The sequence below is a fragment of the Trachypithecus francoisi genome, unplaced genomic scaffold (genome assembly GCF_009764315.1).
Source record: "Trachypithecus francoisi isolate TF-2019V2 unplaced genomic scaffold, Tfra_2.0 Lachesis_group3, whole genome shotgun sequence".
Lineage (NCBI taxonomy): Eukaryota > Metazoa > Chordata > Mammalia > Primates > Cercopithecidae > Trachypithecus > Trachypithecus francoisi.
In genome coordinates, this window is record NW_022681468.1 from 137,999,376 (window position 1) to 138,023,181 (window position 23,806).

Below are 23,806 nucleotides of genomic sequence, written 5' to 3' on the forward strand. Positions count from 1 at the left end.
AGCTCTCTATCATCCAGGCTGGATAGCAGCTTCCTAAGTTTATAAGGCAGTTCCCTGAAACTGCATTAGCCACAACTGTCTGCTCAAGCACTGCTCTCTTTGCTACATTACTTCCTGCTCTGTCACCTGGTCTGCCCCCACACCAAGAGCAATGCTGGTACTGGGAGTCAAGACTAAGTATATAAAGTAATGAAATGCAAACAAAAGAAGTAACTTTACTTTGTCCTATCTCGCCAATCTATAGAAACTGAATTTTCTTTTTTTCTTATTAAGGAGCAACGTGGCCTACCTATGTCAAAAAGGAAGTCTAGATGTGCAAAGAAAGTTTGAAGTAAGGGCCATCCCCTCTCCACAAAGGCTCTTACTCATTTTGCTCTTCTCCATAGTCAAGCGAATAATTTGAGTTAACAGGAACCTAGCCAGCCTCACATCTCCTCGGCCAAAACCCAGTTGCTTTTGGACTGAAGGGAAAGGTTGAGTTTTTCTTATATTCACCTAGAGCTATCTCCTAACCTGGCACAGATAAATGTAGCTGTAGCAAATTTGCCCTTCCCTGAGATCATGTCTCAAGCTCTCATCAAAACTACTAAGCTTTTTGGGCAGAGAAGGCCAAGTGCTACAGCTTAGCTGCTTGCTCACTGCATTCTTGACAAAGCCCTTGCTCCTAATGTGTGGTGGGTGGCCGTAAGAGCTACCAGGGACCCTTTCAGGATTTGGACGTCAAGGAGGCTGGGAGTGTAAACTGTTAACAACAAATAATCTTAGGAACTTGGGAAGAGACACAGGACTTTAAATCTAAAATGCCAAAGTCTAAAAGGCTTTGGGTAGTATCAGTAACTATGCTTATCTACAGAGAGAAACTTTCAAAGTCAGAGAAGACAGTAACAAACTATTCAACTTAAAGACAAAACAGGCTGGGCGTGGTGGCTCACACTTGTAATCCTAGCACTTTGGGAGGCCAAGGCGGGCAGAACACCTGAGGCCAGGAGTTGGAGACCAGCCTGGCCAACATGGTAAAACCCATCCCTACTAAAAATACAAAAACTAGCAAGGTGTGGTGGCTCACACCTGTAATCTCAGCTACTCAGGAGGCTGAGGTTGGAGAATTGCTTGAACCTGGGAGGCTGAGGCTGCAGTGAGCTGAGATCGCACCACTGCACTCCAGCTTGGGCAACAGAGTGAGACCCTGTCTCAAAAAAAAAAAAAAAAAAAAAAAGCACATGCCATTATGTTTATTTTGTTGCTTATCTCTAGTTGTTAATTTCCAGTATGGATGACTTACAGTAAATGTGTAACTAGATTACAACTAGTAAGTCTAGTTACAATCAGGCGGGGTGGCTCACGCCTATAATCCCAGCACTTTGGGAGGCCAAGGCGGGTGGATCACCTGAGACCAGTCAGACCAACATGGCCAAACCCCAACTCTACTAAAAAAAACAAAAATTAGCTTGGCACGGTGGTGCATGGCTGGAATCCCAGCTACTCAGGAGCTGAGGCAGGAGAATCGCTTGAACCTGGGAGGTGGAGGTTGCAGTGAGCCAAGATCCTGCCACTGCACTTCAGCCTGAGGGACAGAGCGAGACTCCATCTCCTAGTTACAGCTTTACTATAAGTCATCCATATTAGAAATTCAAAAATTCATAGACCAGATAAACTAGTAATAACATCCCTATAGACTCTCCCAATTCTAAGTCTATGACTTACAAAACCACAGAACAAATCTTACATTTCTTTAGTTTTATTCCCAAGCCCTATGCTAATACGTATGCTCAGAATGGGAGAGAGATTATTCAAATTGTTGCATACTAAACAAATACAATCCTTTCCACAAATTTATGGCTGGAAATTTTTAAATAATTATAATAACCCTTCATCCCATTTCTTATCTTCCTCCTGGCAGGAGGCTTTATTCTAAGATTCCTAACCTAATTAACATTAAAGAAATATTGGTGCAAATGCAGGACAGGAGACACGTGCACAGCCTCTTTCTTCAAGCACCTTTGGACACCTGAGGATTCTAACCAGATGAAAATATAAATTTTCGTAGCAGTCAGGATAATAGATGGCCCCCAAAAATCTAAGTCGTGCTCATGCCACAAGTCCAACGTAGCTGTCAGCCAAGCTGTTAAAGTACCTACCATCTCCACCAATGACATGCAATGTAGCAGAGAAAACAAGACTATCTCACTGGCAACAAAGCTTCCATCCAAAAGTGACACCATTCACTTCTCTGATTTTACTGACTAAAGTAGGTCACATGGTCATACGTGTATAACCAAGGGAGTGAGGAAAAGCAATCCCAATATGAGCCCAGAAGCAGAATGAGCCAAGATGCTTTTAAAACATCTTTTACACAGACTAAACAGATTCAACTCTCCCATCCATCCATTACGTTTCATTCAACATTTTACTGAATGCTCACCATGTGCCAGGCATTGTTTTAGGCATTAAGGTAGAGCAGAGGTCAATTTTTTTTTTTTTCAATCTTGAGCTCATAGGAACACATTATTACTCCTGGAGCACAGGGACATGTAGTGGATTCCTCCCTATCTCACTAACATTTCACTTTTCTTTCTCTTCTTTCTAATAACGTTTTCACTCCCTTTTCTTTTGCCATCCTTCCCCAATCTAATCTAATCTGATTCTTCAGAACCTCTACTCTTCATTTTCCAGAGCACCATTCCCCTCCTTTTTTCTGTGGCTTTGTCTGTTACAAAAGGTGTGGGACTAAGTAGCTTCGGGGACACTTCCTAAGCATAGTACCTGGTAATTAGTAGGTACCCTAAAATATGTACTGAACGAATCAATGTAAATAGCATATGCTATCTGGCAGTAGAAAGCTTTGGAGAAGGGAAGTCCTACCTCAAATTTTTCAGAATCTGATCATATTCTGATCTACCACTAGAAAACATCAGTGAAGATTCCTAGACATGGTATTTTCCTTTCCAGGCATTCCACCAGGACCCTCACTCTATGCGAATGCATAGGTCTGCCAATAACATGAAGAAGGCAGTTGGTTTCAACCCACTCAGAATGAAGAAATAAAACACTTCAGCTTTGTTACAGCTCTCATCTTATTTTGTTGAGGTGGTGGGGAGGGACTGTGCCACTGAAATAGCATCCTATATAATCAGTCAAGCAGGACTCTCAAAAAGTCCCATCAGCCCATTTAATACCAAAGAAGGTATAATGAAGATATGCAAGACCTTGACACTATTCTTCAGTCCATCCTAGCAGGGTTTAGCACCACAGCTTTTCAGACTACAGATCAAACATGATTGCTGTTGTTTTTGAGCTAACTCTGGTGAGGGTCTAAAGAAAGTCACATTATGCAAGGCCATATAAAACATCTCTGGACTCTCATCAAATGGAGAGAACCATACGCTTAGCTGAAGATTCCCCTTCTCTCTTTAAGAGACAGGGTCTTGCTCTGTTGCCTAGGCTGTGGTGCAGTGGCATGATCAAAGCTCACTGTAGCTTCAAACAATTCTCCCAGTAAGCCTCTCAAGCACCTGGGACCTGTAGGCACACACCACGGTTTTTTTTTTTGTAGAAATGGGATCTCACTATGTTACCCAGGCTGGTCTTGAACTCCTGGCCTCAAGTTCTTCTCCCAGCTAAGTCTTCTAAAGTGCTAGGATTACAGATCAGCCCTGCATCTGGCCAATTCCCTAATTTTAAAAAAATTCAGAATGGCATATAATTTTTTTGGAATATCCTTCCTCTTTATCTCTCATTATCTCCAAACTGAAGAAGGCTTGCAAGATTTGGCTGCCCTGCCTATGGAGTAGCCGTTCTTTTATTCCTTTACTTTCTTAATAAACCTGCTTTCACAAGAAGAGGGGAAGGCGGGGAGGGGAAGAAAGGAAAAGGAAAAGGAAAGGAAAGGGAAAAGGAAAGGAAGGAAGAAAAAAGAAAGTGTGTGAGATTTGAAAACAAAATTTTAAGTTTGTTTCCTATCAGACCCAGCTGAGAATTTGGCCCTACTGAAAGAGTCCAGTCTGATTTCACTAGGCCCGTGCCATGCTTTGAATGTGTCCCCCAAGGTTCATGGGTTGGAAACTTAATCCTCAATGCAAGTGTTGGGAGGTGGGGCCTAATAAGTGGTGATTATTAATCACTAGTAAGAAGCAGATGGGTTAATGTTATTATTGTGGGAGTGGGCCTATTACAAAAGCAAGTTTGGCCTTCTCTTCCACCATGGAATGATGCAGAAAGGAGACCCTCACCAGATGCCAGCACCATAGTATCAGACTTCCAAGCCTCCAGAACTGTAAGAAACAAATTTCTTTTCTTTATAAATTACCCAGTCTCAGGTGTTCTGTTTTAACAACACAAAACTAAGTGGGACAGCTTATATTAAAAGAAATAAACCATAAGTTTAAAGATCTGGTGTCTACTCCAGGATCTGTGGCTAAATCAGCTGTGTAGTCAAAGAATTTCACATTTTTATGTCTCAGTTCCTCATCAGGAAAACAAAGTGGCTAACTACAGGATTTCTTCTTTTTTAAGAGACAAGGTCTTGCCCTGTCACCCAGGCACAGCCAGGCAGTAGTTAGGAGTACAGGCGCACACCACCCCACCTGGCTTAAACTACATGATTTCTATGGTCTCTTCCAGCTCTAAAATTTTATAATTCTAACAAAAGGCTCAGGATTTCCACTTCTGACTAGAATGCTCAAAGCTGCAAGATACCAAGCCTCACTCTATAAACTGCAACAAGCTGGATAAGCTACAAAAATCATAGTTTAAGAAAAAAAAAACCCATCAGAGAGCTAAGGATGTAAAGAAATCTAAATAATCAATAAGCTAAATCAGAGAAAATGTCAAACCCTTCAGAAGGGAAGAGACCATAGCTATTCGCATTCCTGGCGAAGTGGCAGAACCAGGAATCCACTGACAGGATTAAGGAGAAACCAGCCAAACCTATAATGAACTTAATTTTAATGGTTGCATGTGGACTCAGATAATGTATTAGAGAATCTGGAGGAGGCCCAACTACAATCCCCAATGCTAACTCTTCCCTATGGGTTTTCTTTTTTTTTGAGATGGTGTCTTGCCGTCACCCAGGCTGAAGTGCAGTGGTGCGACCTTGGCTCACTGCAACCTCCGCTTCCCAGGTTCAAGCAATTCTTCTGCCTCAGCCTCCCAAGTAGTTGGGACTACAGGCGTGCACCACCACACTTGGCTAATTTTTGTATTTTTAGTTTCACCATATTGGCCAGATTGGTCTCAAACTCCTGACCTCATGAGATCCACCTGCCTCGGCCTCTCAAAGTGGTGGATTACAGGCGTGAGCCACTGTGCCCAGCCCCCTAGGGGTTTTCAACGTGTGCAAGTCTGAGGGCAAGGAAGAAAAGCGGAGAAAATCCCATGAAAAGAGCCTCTACCATGTTCAAGGCAGTGGCCCTCTCTGTAGAAGGAGATCAAGACAGGAAGCATGGAATAAACACCTCTGAGGCATTCTGAGTCTTCAAGTCTTCAAAGAATGTAAGACAGATATTCCTCCTAAGGCTAAGTCAAAGAATTAGGGCAAAATCAGGAGATAAGGAAAATCCTGAGTGAGACTAGAGAGCAAAGAGAATTTCCCAGCAGTCCAAAGAACCAGAATCTAGACTGAAAAGCAGAGCTTAAAGGTTCAGTAAAGCAAAGGCATATGAAGAGATAACAAGGCCAGACGCAATGGTTCATGCCTGTAATTGCAGCACTTTGGGAGGCTGAGGCCAGCAAGCAGATCAGTTGAGTCTGGGAGTTCAAGACCAGCCTGGGCAACATGGTGAAACCCCATCTCTACAAAATATACATAAAAATTAGCCAGGCATGGTGATGCATGCCTATAGTCCCAGCTACTCAGAGGACTGAGGCGGAAGGATTGCTTGAGCCTGGGAGACACAGATTGCAGTGAGCCAAGATTGAGCCATTGCACTCTAGCCTGTGCAACAGAATGGGACCCAGTCTCAAAAACAAACAAACAAAAAAAAGGATAATGGACAGCAACCCACAAATCTAGAAGTTCGATGAAACCCAAGCAGGATAAATACAAAAAAAAAATCCATACCTGGGCTGGGCGCAGTGGATCATGCCTGTAATCCCAGCACTTTGGGAGGTAAAGGCAGGCAGATCACAAGATCAGGAGCTCAAGACCAGCCTGACCAACATGGTGAAATCCTGTCTCTACTAAAAACACAAAAATTTGCCAGGCATGGTGGTACGCATCTGTAGTCCCAGGTACTTGGAAGGCTGAGGCAGGAGAATCACTTGAACCCGGAAGGAGAAAGTTGTAGTGAGCTGAAATCACACCACTGCACTCCAGTCTGTGTGACAGAGGAAGACTCCATCTCAATAAACAAACAAACAAAAAAATACCTATGCACAGAGTGAAATGTTGAAAACAAAAAGAAAAGAGAAGGAAGGAAGAGAAAGAACAACTCTTGGCCAGGGCATAGTGGCTCACGCCTGTAATCCCAGCACTTTGGGGGGCCAAGACAGGCGGATAGCCTAAGCTCAAGAATTCAAGACCAGCCTGGGCAACAGGGTGAAACTCCGACTCTATAAAAAATACAAAAATGAGCCATGCATGGTGTCAGGCGCCTGTCCTAGCTACTTGGGCGGTTGAGGTGGGAGGACTGCTTGAACCCAGGAGGCAGAGGCTGCTGTGGGCTGAGATCAGCCACTGTACTCCAGCCTGGGTGACAGAGCGAGACTCTGTCTCAAAAAAAAAATGACAAAAAAGAATAACTCTTAAAAGCAACCAGGAGTCCGGGCACAGTGGCTCACGCCTGTAATCCCAGCACTTGGGAGGCAGAGGCAGGCAGATCACCTGAGGTCAGGAGTTTGAGACCAGCCTTGAGAACATGGTGAAACCCCATCTCTACTAAAAATACAAAATTAGCTGGGCATGGTGGTGCATGCCTGTAATCCCAGCTACTCAGGGTGCTGAGGCAGGGGAGAATCACTTGAACCCAGGAGGCAGAGGTTGCAGTGAGCTGAGATCGCACCACTGCATTCCAGCCTGGGGAACAAGAGCGAAACTTCATCTCCAAAAAAAAAGCAACTTGGAAAAAAAGCAACCAGGGAAAAGAGAGAAAGTATATACTGGAGAAGAAGAATAAGAATGATAGCTGATTTACCACCAGAAACAATGAAAATCAGAAGACAATAGAACATTTTTCAAGTACCAAAAGGAGAAAAAAAAAAAAACTATCAACCCAAAAAGAAAATAAAGAAAAACCAAAATAAAAAACAAAACCTATCAACCCAGATGAATTAGTCCCAGTTCTCCACAGGGACAGAAATAATAGGTTATATGTATATATGAAAGGGAGCTCATTAGCTTATTAGGGAGAATTGGCTCACAGAATCACAAGGCGAAGAAGTCCCACATCAGGCCGTCTGCAAGCTGGGGAAGAAATAAGCCAGCAGTGGCTCAATACCAGTCCAAAAGCTTCAAAAGCAAGGAGGCCAATAGTGCAGCCTTCTATCTGCAGCAGAAGGCTGGAGAACCCCCAACAAACCACTGGTCTAAGTCTAAGAGTCCAAAGGCCAAAGAATCTGCAGTCTGATGTTCAAGGGCAGGAGGAACAGAAGGAAGTATCCAGCACGGGTGAAAAATGAAAGCCAAAAGACTCAGCAAGCCAGCCTTATCCCATCTTCTTCCGCCTGCTTTGTTCTAGCCTCAGTGGCAGCCAACTGGTTGGTGCCTACCCACACTGATGAGGGTGAGTCCTCCTCTCCCAGTCCACTGACTCAAAGATCAATCTCCTCTGGCAACACCCTGACAGACACACCCAAAAACAATACTTTACCAGCTATCTAGGCATCCTTCAATCCAATCAAGTTGACACCTAATACTAACCATCACACCAGAATTCTGTATCTAAGGGAAATAACCTTCAAAAATGAAGACCTTATCAAAAAGACAAAAGCAGAAAGATGCCAGGCACTGTGGCTTATGCCTGTAATCCCAGCTACTTCTCAGGAAGCTGAGGTGGGATAATCACTTGCGTTCAAGAGCAGCCTGACCAACACAGTGAGACTCTGTCTCCATTTTTAAAAAGGAGGCTGGGCGCAATGGCTCACACCTGTAACCCCAGCACTTTGGGAGGCTGAGGCAGGCAGATCACCTGAAGTCAGGAGTTTGAGACTAGCCTGACCAACACGGAGAAACCCCCATCTCTACTAAAAATACAGAATTAGCTGGCTGTGGTGGCACATGCCTGTAACCCCAGCTGCTAGGGAGGCTGAAGCAGGAGAATCACTTGAACGTGGGAGGCAGAGGTTGCAGTGAGCCAAGATTGCGCCATTGCACTCCAGCCTGGGCAACAAGAGTTAAACTCCACGTCAAAAAACAAAAAAAGGAAAAAAAGTATTAAGAAAACTGGATAGAATCTAGAATCTGTCTCCAGCAGATTTTCACTTCAAGAAATGCTAAAAGAAGTCCTTTAGGATGAAAGAAAAATGTAACGAACCCCAGATCTACAGAGAGGAATAAAAAACTCAGAAAGGGTAAATATCTCGAAAATATAAAAAGCCTATTAAAAATATCTATCCATGGCCAGGCGCAGTGGCTCACGCCTGTAATCCCAGCACTTTGGGAGGCCAGGGCAGGCGGATCACCTGAGGTTGGGAGTTAGAGACCAGCCTGGCCAACATGCAGAAACCCCATCTCTATTAAAAACACAAAATTAGCCAAGCATGGTGGCACATGACTGTAATCCCAGCTACTCAGGAGGCTGAGGCAGGAGAATCGCTTGAACCAGGGAGTCGGAGGTTGCAGTGAGCCGAGATTGCGCCACTGCGCTCCAGCCTGGCGACAGAGCAAGACTCTGTCTCAAAAAAAAAAAAACAAAAAAAACAAAAAAAAAACACTTAAAAATTAAAAATTATTGGGCCGGGCACGGTGGCTCACACCTGTAATGCCAGCACTTTGGGAGGCCGAGGCAGGTGGATTATGAGGCCAGGAGATCGAGACCATCCTGGCTAACACAGTGAAACTCCATCTCTACTAAAAATACAAAAAATTAACCAGGCATGGTGGTGGGCACCTGTAGTCCCAGCTACTCGGGAGGCTGAGGCAGGAGAATGGCGTGAACCCGGGAGGCAGAGCTTGCAGTGAGCCAAGATTGCGCCACTGCACTCCAGCCCAGGTGACAGAACAAGACTCCGTCTCAAAAAAAAAAAAATTATTTGTTCATATTATAAAGGAAGTCATAGCACTGAACATGAAAATAAAATGTTGAAATTTTTATTTTATTTATATCTTGAGACAGGGTCTTGCTCGCCCAGGCTGAAGTGCAGTGGCATGAACATGACTCATTGCAACCTCTGCCACCAGTGCTCAAGGTGGGTGGACCACCTCAGCCTTTTGAGTAGCTATGACCACGGTGCGAGCAGCCCTGCCTGGCTCAATTTTTTTATTATCTTGGTAGAGACAAGGTTTCACAATATTGCCTAAGCTAGTCTTGAACTCCTGGGCTCAAGCAAACGTCCCACCTGGGCCTCCCAAAGTGCTGAGATTACAGGCGTGAACCACCACGCCTGGTCAACATTTTTTAATATTTGAATTTTAAAAGAATATAAGCAAGGTTTTATTGAGATTGTATGGTGTGTGAAGCATTGTGTTGGACATACACTCTTACACTAAATCCTCTCAATAGGCAAAATAAATATTATAATCTTTATTTTAGAGAATTTAAAAAATACATTCAAGATCACACATAAATGAGAGAGCCAGGATTTGAACCAGGTTTGTAAACCAAATCCCAAGATCTCTCACTGTACCTTTTTTTTTATTGACTAGTATATATCTCCCTTCACTCCACAACCCTTTGAGTAGAGTATATTTCCTATAGACAAATACCTTCTTCTGGCTGGGCACAGCGGCTCATACCTGTAATCCTGGCACACTGGGAGGACAAGGTGGGCGGATCCCTTGACATCAGGAGTTTGAGATCAGCCTGGCCAACAGGGGGAAACCCTGTCTCTCTACTAAAAATACAAAAATGAAGGCCAGGCGTGGTGGCTCACATTTGTAATCCCAGCACTTTGGGAGGCCAAGGTGGGTGGATCCTTTGAGGTCAAGAGTTCAAGACCAGTCCGACCAACACGGTGAAACCCTGTCTCTACTAAAAATACAAAAAAATGAGCCGGGCAAGGTGGCGCCTGTAATCCCAGCCACTCGGGAGGCTGAGGCATGAGAACTGCCTGAACCCAGGAGGCAGAGACTGCAGTCAGCTGAGATCGCGCCACTGTACGCCAGCTTGGGTAACAGAGTGAGAGCCTGTCTCAAAAAAAAAAAAAAAAAATTAGCTGGGCATGGTAGCACATGCCTGTAGTCCCAGCTACTCCGCAGGCTGAGGCAGGAGAATTGTTTGAACCTGGGAAGCGCAGGTTGCAGTGAGCTGAGATTGCACCACTGTACTCCTTCATCCTGGGCAACAGACTGAGACTCTGTCTCAAAAAAAAAAAAAAAACCCTTCTGCATAACTATAGTACAATCATCAAAATCAGGAAATTAATGCTGGTATAGTACTACCATCTAATAATCAGACCCCATTTAAGTTTCTGCAATAATCCCAATCATGTACTTGGGACGTAAAGGACCCAGTCCAGAATCACGTTACACTGGGTACAATGCAATTATTAATGCAGTTTTTCGCTTCCGAGATTTAAAGGAATCAAAACATTTTATACAGTGCACAAAAATTTACTGAGCACTTAGCATGTGAAAGGCACTGTATGACGATACAGTAGAGAATAAGACAGACAAGGTTATTCTGCTTCCAAAGAGCTTGCAATCTAGTAAGGAGAGACCAACAAACAAGTTAGCTAATCAACAAATTCAGATTTGGCCTAGTAGCTGGGAAATGGCCCTCTGAGGAGCTGAAACCTGAGTAAGAAGCTACCAGCATTGCTAAGAGATGGGAGAAGGGCATTCCCAACAGAGGAAACAACAAATTGAACAACCTAAGGTGGGACAAAACTTGGCATTTTGGAGCAAAAGAAATGCCAGTGTAGCCACAGCATCTCCAGCAAAGGGCATAGGAAAGGAGGTAGCAATAAGATAGGAAGAATACATGAGGCAGGATTCTGAATCTCATAACTAAGACCAAAGAAAAACTAGGAAACCACTTTAAGCAGGCAATCTACATTATTTCATTTACATTTTTGAAAGCAGATTCTTGTTACCGGGAGAAAGAATGTCTGAACAAGGTAGCTGAGTGAAAGCAAAGACCAGTTAAGAGCTATTTCAGTAAGCCAGGTGACATAACGGGGGCTGAGACTAGGGTGGTAGAAACAAAGATGTAAAACAGATCATTGAATAAATAGATTTAAGTGATATTCTGGAGACCAAAAGAACTTGATGATGGATTAGCTATAGGGATAAGGGAAAAACAGGATTCAAGGATAACTCCTAGGTGCCAGTTACGGAAGAGGGAAAGACTGGAAGAATATTATGGAAGAGAGTTCTATTTTGGACATGTGAGGTATATTTAGACAACTGCCTACTTGGTTACTAAGTGGTAATGTCTAGCAACGCAGTTGGATAATATGTCTGGAGCTCAGGCAAGAAGTCTAAACTAGAAACATAAATATGAGAATGATTCACATATAGATGGCATTTAAAACAATGAGTTGAATGAGACCACCTAGGGAATGAATTTAGAAAAAGAGGGTGAAAAAAAAACCCAGGAGTTTTATCCTGTCTTAGGCATGCCAATACTTAGATGTAGGTAAAGGAGAGAAGCCTGTTTAAAAAAAAAAAAAAAAAAACGGCCGGGCGCGGTGGCTCAAACCTGTAATCCCAGCACTTTGGGAGGCCAAGACGGGCGGATCACGAGGTCAGGAGATCGAGACCATCCTGGCTAATACGGTGAAACCCCGTCTCTACTAAAAAAATACAAAAAACTAGCCGGGCGCAGTGGCGGGCGCCTGTAGTCCCAGCTACTCCGGAGGCTGAGGCAGGAGAATGGCGGGAACCCGGGAGGCGGAGCTTGCAGTGAGCTGAGATCCCGCCACAGCACTCCAGCCTGGGCGACAGAGCGAGACTCCGTCTCAAAAAAAAAAAAAAAAAAGAAGTCAACAGGCTGACAGGGTGCGGTGGCTCACACCTGCAATCCCAGCACTTTGGGAGGCCAAGGTGAACAAATCACTTGAGGTCAGTAGTTCAAGACCAGCCTGGCCAACACAGAGACGAATCCTCATCTCTATTAAAAATACAAAAATTAGCCGGGCGTGGTGGTGGGCACCTGTAGTCCCAACTACTCAAGAGGCTGAGGCAGAAGAATCACTTGAACCTGGGAGGTGGAGGCTGCAGCGAGCCGAGATCATGCCACTGCACTCCAACCTGGCCAACAGAGTGAGACTCCATCTCAAAAAACGATAAATACATAAATAAAGAGAAATCAACAGACTGAGCAGAGTGGCTCATGCTTGTAAACCCAGCACTTTTTGAGGCCGAGGCAGGATGACTGCTTGAGTCCAGCCTGGGCAACAGAGGGAGACTCCATCTACACACAAAAAAATTAAGATTAAAAAAAAGTCAAGAGAAGAAGTCCAGAGCACAAGTGGCGAAATCTACATGGGATACAACATGAATGAAGCAAGGCATGAAATTACAGTAACTGGTAGAGACGAAGACTCAAAATATGTGTTAAGCCTGATTCGTATCTTAAGCATATAACTCTATTACAGAGGGCTATAAAATCCAAGCAGGAGGGGGAGGGTAGGTAACTCATATCTACTAAGGACCTATTATGTGACAGGCATTTTCTAATTTTTTTTTTTTTAAGAAGGAGTCTCGCTCTGTCGCCGAGGCTACAGTGCAGTGACACAATCTCAGCTTGCTGCAAACTCCCCCTACTGGGTTCAAGCAATTTTCCTGCCTCAGCTTCCTGGGTAGCTGGGATTACAGGCACCCACCACTATGGCCAGCTTTTTTGTATTTTTAGTAGAGATGGGGTTTCACCATGCTGGCCAGGCTGGTCTTGAACTCCTGACCTTGTCATCTGCCCGCCTCGGCCTCCCAAAGTCCTGGGATTACAGGTGTGAGCCACCGTGCCCGGCCGTGACAGCCACTTTCTTTTTTCTTTTCTCAAGATGGAGTCTCACTCTGTCGCCCAGGCTGGAGTACAATGGTGCGATCTTGGCTCAAAGCAACCTCCACTTCCTGGGTTCAAGTGATTCTCCTCCCTCAGCCTTCAGAGTAGCTGGGAGTACAGGCATGCACCACCACACTTGGCTAATTTTTTGTATTTTTAGTAGAGATGGGTTTTCACCATGTTGGCCAGGCTAGTCTAGAACTCCTGACTTTGTGATCCGCCCACCTCAGCCTCCCAAAGTGCTGGGATTACAGGCGTGAGCCACCGCACCCAGCCATGACAGGCATTTTCTAAATGACAAATTATTTCTCTCTCCTCTAACTACAGTCTTGTAAGTATCATTTTATAAACAAGAACAATGACACTCTAAGAAAAGCAACTTCATGAAATTACACACACAGTAAATGCTGGGATTTGGACATAGGCCTGTGACTATAGGGTTACAATTTTCCCATTGCATATGGTGGGAGGTTAAGGCCAGGCATGGTGGCTCACGCCTGTAATCCCTGCACTTTGGGAGGCCGAGACGGGTGGATCACTTGAGGTTAGGTTACTTTATCTACTTCAAACATGGTTGAAACCCCATCTCTACTAAACACAAAAAATTAGCTGGGCATGGTGGCGCATGCCTATAATCCCAGCTACCTGGGAGGCTGAGGCATAAGAATCACTTGAACCCAGGAAGCGGAGGTTGCAGTGAGTGAAGATCACGCCATTGCACTCCAGCCTGGGCAATAACGGCAAAACTCCCTCTCAAAAAAAAAAAAAAAAGAGGTGGGAGGTTAAGAACCACTCTGTTTCTGCACCTGGAATTAACATAAACAGCAGATCAATCTGGAAGTTACCAACAAGTGCCAACAAGCCTAGAGATACTAGGCCAGAGGCAAAAACTATCCTGTCAATGCTTTCCACAGAATAACGAAGCAAATAATAGACATTTAAAAAAAATACAAGTGAAAATACCTATTAAGATGGCAAGGAATGGACTTCCTTACAACTTAGATTACCTACTTTACTGAATACAGATGTATCAATTAGAAAATCAGCACTGTTTTATAATACATACTAAAATAATATCTGAGCATATTAGAAAAACTAAGTCAACATACCCTCTCTCCAATTTGCACATTAGGAGAAAACAATTATTAAACTGAGTCTAACCCATTATTAAATTACAACTTAGATTTTAGAGTGGGCAAAGATCATCTAGATCTGTATTGTCCATGTAACCACCAGCTACGTCCAACTATTTCCAACTATTTAAAGTAACTAAAATTAAATAAAAAATTCAATTCCTCAAGTGCACTACTTGCTCGTCAAGTATTCAACAGTCACACATGGCCAATGGCTACCTCACTGGATAGCAGAGAACACATCTATCATCATAGAAAGTTCAACTGGGCAGTGATTAGCTTCTACATTTTCCATTTGACTTTTTTCAGAAGGGTCAGTGGAAAGAGCAACTCAGAAGACTAACGAGCTGAACAACCATGTATGCATCATTTTAATTTTTATTTATTTACGTATTTTTTGAGACAGGGTCTCTTGCTGTTGCCCCGGCTGGAATGCAGTGGTGTGATCAGGGCTCACTGCAGCCTCAACCTCCTGGGCTCAAGCAATCCTCTCATCTCAGCCTCTAAAGTAGCTGGGACTACAGGCGTGCACACCACAATTGGCTCATTTTATTTTGTAGAGACAGGGTCTCACTATACTGCCCAGGTGTATGCATCATTAAGCAGTGCTTCTTAAACTGAATGCGCACTGAATGACTTGAAAATCTTGTTAAAATGTAGGTTCTTCCCAGCATGGTAGGAGGCCAGGAGTTTGAGAACAGAATGGGCAACACAGCGAGACTCCACTCCTTAAAAAAAAAAAAAAAAAAAAAAAAAAGGCAGTGTATGATGGCACACACCTGTATTCCAGCTACTGAGGTGAGAAGATTACTTGAGTCCAGGAGTTCCAGGTGGCAGTGCGTTATGGTCACACCACTACACTCTGATCCAAACTGGGCAACAGGGCAAGACTGTGCCTCTTATTTACAAAAAAAATGTAGATTCTAAGATTTTAATTCAGTAGGACTGAGAAGAGATCAAGATTCTAACTTCTAACAAGTTCGCAGGTGATGCTAATACTGTTGGTCCAGAAATCACACTTTCAGTACCAAGGTCTTAGATCTCTCCAGGCCTCAGTTTCCTTAACTGTCAAATGATGTACATGAATGAAGCAAGATAATGCCCATGACACCTCCAAAACAGTAATATTTTAAAAGTTTTATGATTGTACAGAATTAAATACATATAGATTTGTACTCTCTGCAGAGGCAGACTTTTCTGAGGTAAATGCTAGGATTCTAAAAACAAGTTTTATGATACCATTTTTTTTCTGTGAAAAAAATACCAAATTGGCCGGGCGCGGTGGCTCAAGCCTATAATCCCAGCACTTTGGGAGGCCCAGACAGGCGGATCACGAGGTCAGGAGATCGAGACCATCCTGGCTAACACGGTGAAATCCCGTCTCTACTAAAAATACAAAAAACTAGCCGGGCGAGGTGGCGGGCGCCTGTAGTCCCAGCTACTCGGGAGGCTGAGGCAGGAGAATGGCGTGAACCCGGGAGGCGGAGTTTGCAGTGAGCTGAGATCTGGCCAGTGCACTCCAGCTTGAGTGACCGAGCGAGACTCCGTCTCAAAAAAAAAAAAAAAAAAAAATTTAATGAAAATCAATGGAAAAGTTTATTTGCTATATAAACATTCAATCTCTGAACAAGTTTTTAGAAATGGACTTAGAAGACTGACATGTATAAAAGACAAAGCTTTTAGAACTCTATGGGCCGGGCGCAGTGGCTCACGCCTGTAATCCCAGCACTTTGGGAGGCCCAGGCAGGTGGATCAGGAGGTCAAGAGAGCGAGACCATCCTGGCCAACATAATGAAACCCCGTCTCTACTAAAAAAAGAAAAAAAAAGAAAAAAATTAGCTGGGCATGGTGGTGTGTGCCTGAAGTCCCAGCTACTCAGGAGGCCGAAGCTGAAGAATCACTTGAATGTGGGAGGCGGAGGTTGCAGTGAGCCAAGATGGCACCACTGCGCTCCAGCCTGGTGACAGAGTGAGAGTCGTCTCAAAACAAAAAACAAACAAACAAAAAAACCCAACTCTATCAGACAGCCACACAGTATTTTCCAAATAGGCAGTTGATGGAGATGAAAAAACCAGTGGTGGACTTGGCCCACATCACTGTCACCTTAAAAGCATCAGCTTCACATGAAAGCAACCCCTGGAAAATGCCATTAATTACAGTAACATTGGAGTCGTTTTCTTAAAGTCTCAGTCAAGGTTCTCAGCAATAAAAATGAGCAAAATTCCCATACCACAGGCAGGTTGTAGTGTAATGTAACAGCCCACAAAACAGGCTGAAGGAACTAATGAAGGCAGCCAACAATGCCACACAGAATTTACTTCTGAGGCATCTTCTTTCCATTTTAACAGGGGACCTAGAGTAACACAAGGTTCAAATGGTTCAAAAGTAACAAGGAATTGGATAGCAGTGGTGAGAAGGCTCAGCATTTCATAAAACAGTACCTTGGAGATAGGAAGCAAGCTAAGATACCCAGTTTTTGTTTGTTTGTTTGTTTGTTTTTTGGAGTCTCACCTCAGCCTCCCAAAGTGCTGGGATTACAAGCGTTAGCCACCGCCCTGGCTTCAGTTTGTTTTTAAACTCTGAATTATGCACTACAGCTAATTACCTATATTTGAAAACAATGCCAGAAATGTGTTAAACCTCTAAGTAATAAGATGCTCTGAAAATTTTCAATACTTTATATTTGTATTTTTATGTTTCCTTTACTAGAAAAATTTTTTTAAAGTTTGAATTAAGCTTTATTTAAAAATCCTCTCAATATAAAGCACGCAATACTCTTCCAAAATAGTTCCAAAAATTTAATTCACATTAACAATACATTTTACGGGCCGAGAGCAGGGGCTCACGCCTGAAATCGCAACACTTTGTAAGGTTGAAGCAGGCAGATTGCTTGAGCCCAAGAGTTCAAGAACAGCCTGGGCAACATGGTGAAAACTCATCTCTACAAAAAATACAAAAACTAGCCAGGCATGGTCGCACACAGCTGTAGTCCCAGGGACTCAGGAGGCTGAGGCAGGAGGATCACCTGAGCCCAGGAAGTAGAGGTTGCAGTGAACCAAGATCGCACCATTGCACTCCAGCCTGGGTGACAGAGCAAGACCCTGTCTCACAAAAACAACAACAACAAACACTTTACTGTCCACAAACTCCTCAAATCCCTTTGGAAAATTAAACAGTATACACAGAAAAACTAGAGGATGGGTGGGAAATTTTTCTTTTATTTTAAAAATTGAGACAGGGTTTTGTTATGTTGCCCATACTGGTCTTGAACTCCTGGCCTCAAGCGATCCTTCCACCTCAGCGGAATCCTAAAGTGCTGGGATTACAGGTGTGAGCCATCGCACCCAGCCCCACTCTTAAACTGCCATTCTCAATCTTTTCCCCCCCTCAATCTTATTTTAAGCCAACTTGCTAAACATTGCCTATTTTAAAATCAGTCAAAAGATTTATCTTATTACCAAGTTTCAACTTAAAGTTTTAAATTTGGAAGTGTACATTCAGCTTATCTTAAAAAAAGAAAAAGAAAAATAATGCCTAATACCTATTTCAAATTGTCTTTATTAAAACAGAAAATTCACATAAATCACAAAGCACAACATATAATCATGTTTTAATAATTCCATGAGAGTGAAACATTCGTATTCAGAGCCATATCTGATTAAATATTAAAGATAACTCACATAACCAATAAAAACATAAGGTCAATTTCTAATGACACCATAAAAGTACTATCTGTCCTTTATAAATAACTTGTGACAAATCTCTCTCAGCAGTAGCCAAAAACCTGCTAGTATCAAACATTTAATTTCAGCACCTGACCAGCAATTGGTTTTACCTTTCCTCTCAGCAAACGTTACACAATTCCACCTGTAGGGTATACGATATCCTTTTAAAATGCAATTTAAGAAGCCATTACTTTATAGAAACTGCTGTTCCTCTTCAGAAAAAAATGAGATAGAATTTCAATGTGGACAGGAACATTTTAGCCTATCATTAAAAAAAAAAATACAATAAAAAAAAAAGCCACGTAGCAGTCCGTGGGCAGCATGAGTCATCATCCAACTCAAAACTTGCAGCAGCACTTGTAAGCTTCCTCCTACCCGACCCCATCCCCTTCAGCAAAGCACCCTGAGTCAGCAAACCTTACTATTTTGTCAGTTATGTTTCTCACGATGCTTTAAATGAATTTATGTAAAGCACTGCAACATTTTTAGTGCTAACATTTGTCTTTAGAATGTGTGCATTTTTTTAATCGCAAAATTAACTTACTTCAGATCACTCTTCTCTAGATTTTTTAATCACAAAGTAGCCAACGACTACTTCTAATGCTCTTTTGCAAATAACTGAATTCCAAAATATCCTCATATACGAAGTTTTTCCTAAAATATTCTCCATGTTCCAGTGTTTTCTTCTGAACAGTAATACCTAGGTGATCAAATATGTTCTGCTCAAATCTGGCATATTTTCTAGATTAACTGCAATTACTGAATTCAGGACATCAATAAATAATTTGACAAGCTTAACAAGGCAATTCTTAATAAATGATGTAAAGACTTTACACTCCCTGGCACATAGCAAACACTTCATAAACATGTTTGAACAATTACTATCTAAAGACAAAGTTTCTTTCACCCAATTCAAAATTATTTTTTAAAAATTAAAATCTGACATTTCTATGAAGAAATTCCTGATTTCAGGGCCAGGCCCTGTTTGGACCCTACATTCTTCTGGTCAGATCATTCTTTCCATCTCAGTTTTCCAGCGTCAAAGAGAGGACATGCCCAATTGAAACTGTAAGAGACAGGCTAGAAGAATCAGTCATCAGAAAATTACTCTGAAGCTGCTTGCTCTTCATTGTACGGCGTGTTAATTTTTCCCCTCGACAAATCATCTGTATCCGTTAAAATAAAAAGTCATTACTGAGACTACATCTTTAGCAAGGAACATGAATTACGCCGTTAATACAAGTAGGCTTCTAATTCCAACTCACCAGTCTCTTTCACTGGACCTTTTCCAATGAACCAGCAAAAGAAAAAATAAAACAGGAAAGGAATCGAGAAGCTCCTGCTGCACAGAGCTCCCCCGTAACACCTGAACCGGTTGGGTCCTACACTCGTCAATAAACAAAAGGTTGCCAAAACACCTTTACTTTTCGACACAACTCACAAGGCGGACTAAAATGCACAGCAAAGCGACAAGGCCCTTTTTGGTGAACCGACAAAACAAGCTTTCATTTGGGCACTTTCACAGAACACCACTTAAGGTCCCGAAAGAAGCTAAGGCAAGACTGCAGGGCCGGGCGAGGAAATAAGGAATTTCGTCTCCGAGTTTTCAGTACCTCATTCATGGCTAGACTCAAAACTTGGGCGGACTTCAGGGCTCTGAGGCGAGCCGGGTGAGCGCTGCGCGCTACGCCACTGGAGACTTTGCCCGGCCGGAGTCAGCTGAGGCCGAGTCACCGGGTGGGACGGGGGAGGAGACACGGGAGCATTTCGAAGGGCAGAGTGCCAGGAAGGCGAGACTCCACGCCACCTCATGTTCCCCGGGCCGCCGCCCCTCGCTTGCCCGCCCTCCGGTCCGGCTGGGTTTCGAACCCGCGGAGCCGGGCGCAGGTGGCGGGGCGGCAGCCGGCGTGCGGGGCCAGGGAACGGGCGCAGCCCGGCAGGGCGACTGGCGAGGGGCGTGCCGGGTGGGAGGGGCCCACTGGCCGCCTCGCCGGCCCCACGCGGGGACCCCGGCCCGCAGCCCGCCGGCCCGCGCGGGGACGCGCCGGCCAGGCCCGAGAGGGCGGGCAGGCGGGCGAGCAGGGGGCGGGCGGCAGACCAAACAAAAGCGCCTTTGTTGAGCGGCAGCCGCCGGAGGGTCACACACAATGGAGGAGGGAGCCGGCTCCGCCGCCGCCGGGCCCGCCGCGGCGCCCTCCCGAGCCGCCCCGCCGGCGCACCCCGCACACGTACACACACACACTCACGGGACTTCTCCGACTCATCGAGAGAGTGCGGGGCCCGCGGACAGCCCCCAGTGTCGGCTCAGGTCTCCGGCTGTGCTGGCAGCAGCGGCGTCTCCGAGGCTCTCGCTTTGCCGCAGTCGCCGCCATGTAACCCCGACCCGCGAGAGAGGGCGAGGGAGAGGGGGCGGGGCCTCGCCGTGCCACGCCCCCTCACGTCACAGGCTCACTCCACGGGTTCTCCCGCCCCCGCCCTGCCCAGCGCGCCCGCACGCGCAGGAATTTCCAGCGCCCGTGACTAGGCTGCGCGCGCCGCGGGGGCGGTGGGAAAGGCACGCGGTTAGTCCGTCTCCGGGGGGTTTGCTTGCGGGCGGGCGAGGAGGAAGACAGTCGGGGCCGTCTCTGCTCCACTACCTGCCCCGGCATTAAGGGAACAATGTGACCAAACCCAGTGCGAGCGTTTACTAAGCACCTACTACGTGCAGAGCACTGGGCAATCCGAGAGGAAGAGGCCTCAGTCTCCAGGAAGGCTGGACCTCAAGATGGATTAGGCTGGGAGGCGGCAGCCCGCGCACAAGGCAGACGCGTCCGAGGCCAAGTACTAAGGTCATTCATTCTGCCAGAGTATGGAGGAAGGCTTTTAGGAGAGGTCGCCACGGGTGGCCTTTCAGCTGGATCTTGGAGGAGCGGGTGTAACCAGGAGCTGAAGGGGAGGGTGTTTCTGCCGAGGGAACAGTGTGAGCAAAGACTGGGAAGCCTTGTTGCAGGAACTGGGATAGGATAATTTGGATTTGGAAAGGGATGCACTGTGAAACGTAGAAAGGTGGATGGGTACCTTCTTGGGCCCACTTCTTGGCTAAAAGCAAACTGACATTACTTTTAATGGCTTATTGAGTCCAAGGAGCCTTTCCAGTGTTTATGTGAAATTTAAGTATTTATGAAATTAGAGACGCAGGTCAGCATATTTTTTCAATGACTACATCACCATCTCGATGAGAACCATACAACAGCCCCTTAGCCATTATTATGGGCATCTTCAAGAGTGAGGCAAAGACCACTTCAAAAAAATCACAAAGGGCCGGGCGTGGTGGTACACGCCTGTAATCCTAGCACTTTGGGAGGCCCAGGCGGTCAGATCACCTGAGGCCAGGAGTTCGAGACCAGCACGGCCAACATGGTGAAAGCCCCGTCTCCACTAAAAATACAAAAACTAGCCAGGTGTGGTGGCTCACATCTGTAATCCCAGCTACTCGGGACGCTGAGGCAGGAGAATCGCTTGAACCCCGCTGAGGCTTGCCTTAGCTGAGATCGCGCTACTACACTCCAGCCTGGGCGAAAGCGTGACACTCCGTCTCAAAAAAAAAAAAAAAAAATCAGAGTAACGAAGTTAAGTGGTTGGGGTGAGCTCGAATGCTTTATATTTTTTAATATTTAAAACAACGTCAGCTGAGTACCAGATGTGAAGAAGAGGTGATGAGTGAATAAAACCAAGAGAAAGGGGAGACTTATTGCAACCGCAGAATTTCCAACTTCCGCAACAAGAGCTCTTAACTTCAGCCGCACTGCCCCTGCTCTACGCTCTCCTCTGATCCTCAGGACATTTTTCCTCTCACTGTTTGAGAACTCGTGTACCTTCCTCTTCCGTCAATGTTTGATCACCCAGAGAACGTGGGAGAATAAATACCAAGCACTGGGCCTTCCCTCAAGAGCGTTTAATCCAGTGTCACTGCTGACTTCCAGTAAATAACCTGTGGATAATGCAAAGTTGGCTTACAGTAGTAAGGGAGACCACTAAGTTGACAGCATCTTTGTACCTTTTCAAAAGGGGAGGTCAAGGATGGAATAATTACAAGATTTGGGGGCTCTGGTTTTTGTTTGTTTGTTTTTCAGACAAAGTCTTGGTCTGTCGCCAGGCTGGAGTGCAGTGGCGCGATCTCGCCTCACTGCAACCTCTGCTCAAGCGATTCCCCTACCTCAGCCTCCTGAGTAGCTGGGACTACAGGCGCGCGTCACCACGCCCAGCTAATTTTTGTATTTTTAATAGAGACGAGGTTTCACCATGTTGACCAGGATGGTCTCAATCTCCTGACCTGGTGATCCACCCGCCTCGCCTTTCCAAAGTGCTGGGATTACAGGCGTGAGCCACCACACCCAGCCCAGGGATCTGGTTTAAGACTGGTTTTTCAGTGACGGGTTCTGATGGAGTTTGGGACAAATTTGTGATACCATAGTTTAGGATGGGTGGGCAGAGGATGGGGAGAGTTTTGAAGAGAGCCTAAAGGGATAAATAGTTAAACTCAGTAGAGCAGAGGGCTATTTACCCTGATGAAGGCAAATTCTGTCAGTAACTTAATGAGATAAATGGATTTTAGGAAGTTCCTAAAACCACGATCAAGTTATTTGCAACTCCACCGTTTTGGGCAAGAGTTTCTTGGAATTCAATTTATATTTATTGCAGATAGTTGAACTGTAAAGTCATGGTAATGTAATTGGTTTTAGTTTTTTGGGGTTTTTTTTTTTTTTTGAGATGGAGTTTTGCTCTTGTCATCCAGGCTGGAGTGTAGTGGCATAATCTCGGCTCACGGTAACCTCCACCTCCCGGGTTCAAGCGATTCTCCTGTCTCAGCCTCCTGAGTAGCTGGGATTACAGGCTTGTACCACACGCCCAGCTAATTTTAGTATTTTTAGTAGAGATGGGGTTTCACCATGTTGAGCAGGCTGGTCTCAAACTCCTGACCACCCACCTCGGCCTACCAAAGTGTTGGGATTACAGGAGTGAGCCACTGGGCCCGGCCAGTTTTAGTTTAGTTTATTTGTGTGTGTGTGTGTGTGTGCGATGGAGTCTGGCTCTGTGGCCCAGGCTGGAGTGCAGTGGCAGGATCTCGGCTCACTGCAAGCTCTGCCTCCCAGGTTCAAGCTACTCTCCTGTCTCAATCTTCCAGTAGCTGGGATTACAGGTGGCGCCACCACACCCAGCTAATTTTTGCATTTTTATTGGGGGGGGGGGTTTCACCATGTTGGCCAGGCTGGTCTTGAACTCCTGACCTCAAGTGATCCGCCCACCTCAGCCTCCCAAAGTGGTGGGATTACAGGCGTGAGCCACTACACCCAGCCTGGTTTTAGTTCTTAATCCTATTCTAGGCAGTGGCTCACACCTACTGTAGTCCCAGCACTTTGGGAGGCCAAGATGGGTGGATCACCTGAGGTCAGGAGTTTGAGATCAGCCTAACCAATAGGGTAAAACCCCATCTCTACTAAAAAATACAAAAAAAATTAGCCAAGCATGGTGGCGTGCACCACCCAGCTACTCAGGAGGTTGAGGCAGGAGAATCGCTTGAACCCAGGAGGTGGAGGCTGCAGTGAGCCAAGGTCGCGCCACTGCACTCCAATCTGGGTGACAGAGCGAGACTCCCTCTCCAAAAAAACAAATAAATAAATAAATCCCATTCTGTAGCTATAAAAAGTTTCCATGCTTGGCCGGGTGCGGTGGCTCAGGCCTGTAATCCCAGCACTCTGGGAGGCCGAGGCAGGTGAATCACCTGAGGTTAGTAGTTCGGGACCAGCCTGACCAACATGGTGAAACCCTGTCTCTACTAAAAATACAAAAATAAGCTGGGCATAGACCG

At 45.1% G+C, this 23,806-nt stretch overlaps 1 protein-coding gene across 3 annotated transcripts in view; it reads right to left on the reverse strand.

The window, feature by feature from the left end:
- MAPK6 (mitogen-activated protein kinase 6) overlaps positions 1-20,372 on the reverse strand; it is a 46,026-nt gene extending 25,654 nt beyond the window's left edge. The window contains exon 1 of one of the 3 annotated variants that reach the window (XM_033190099.1): positions 20,205-20,372. The gene's annotated coding sequence lies outside the window, so the exon portion shown is untranslated. Of the gene's footprint in view, positions 1-19,571; positions 19,964-20,190 lie in introns of those variants that run through there. The other 2 variants (XM_033190101.1, XM_033190100.1) reach the window with 2 other exon arrangements.
- Positions 20,373-23,806: the final 3,434 nt, after the last annotated feature.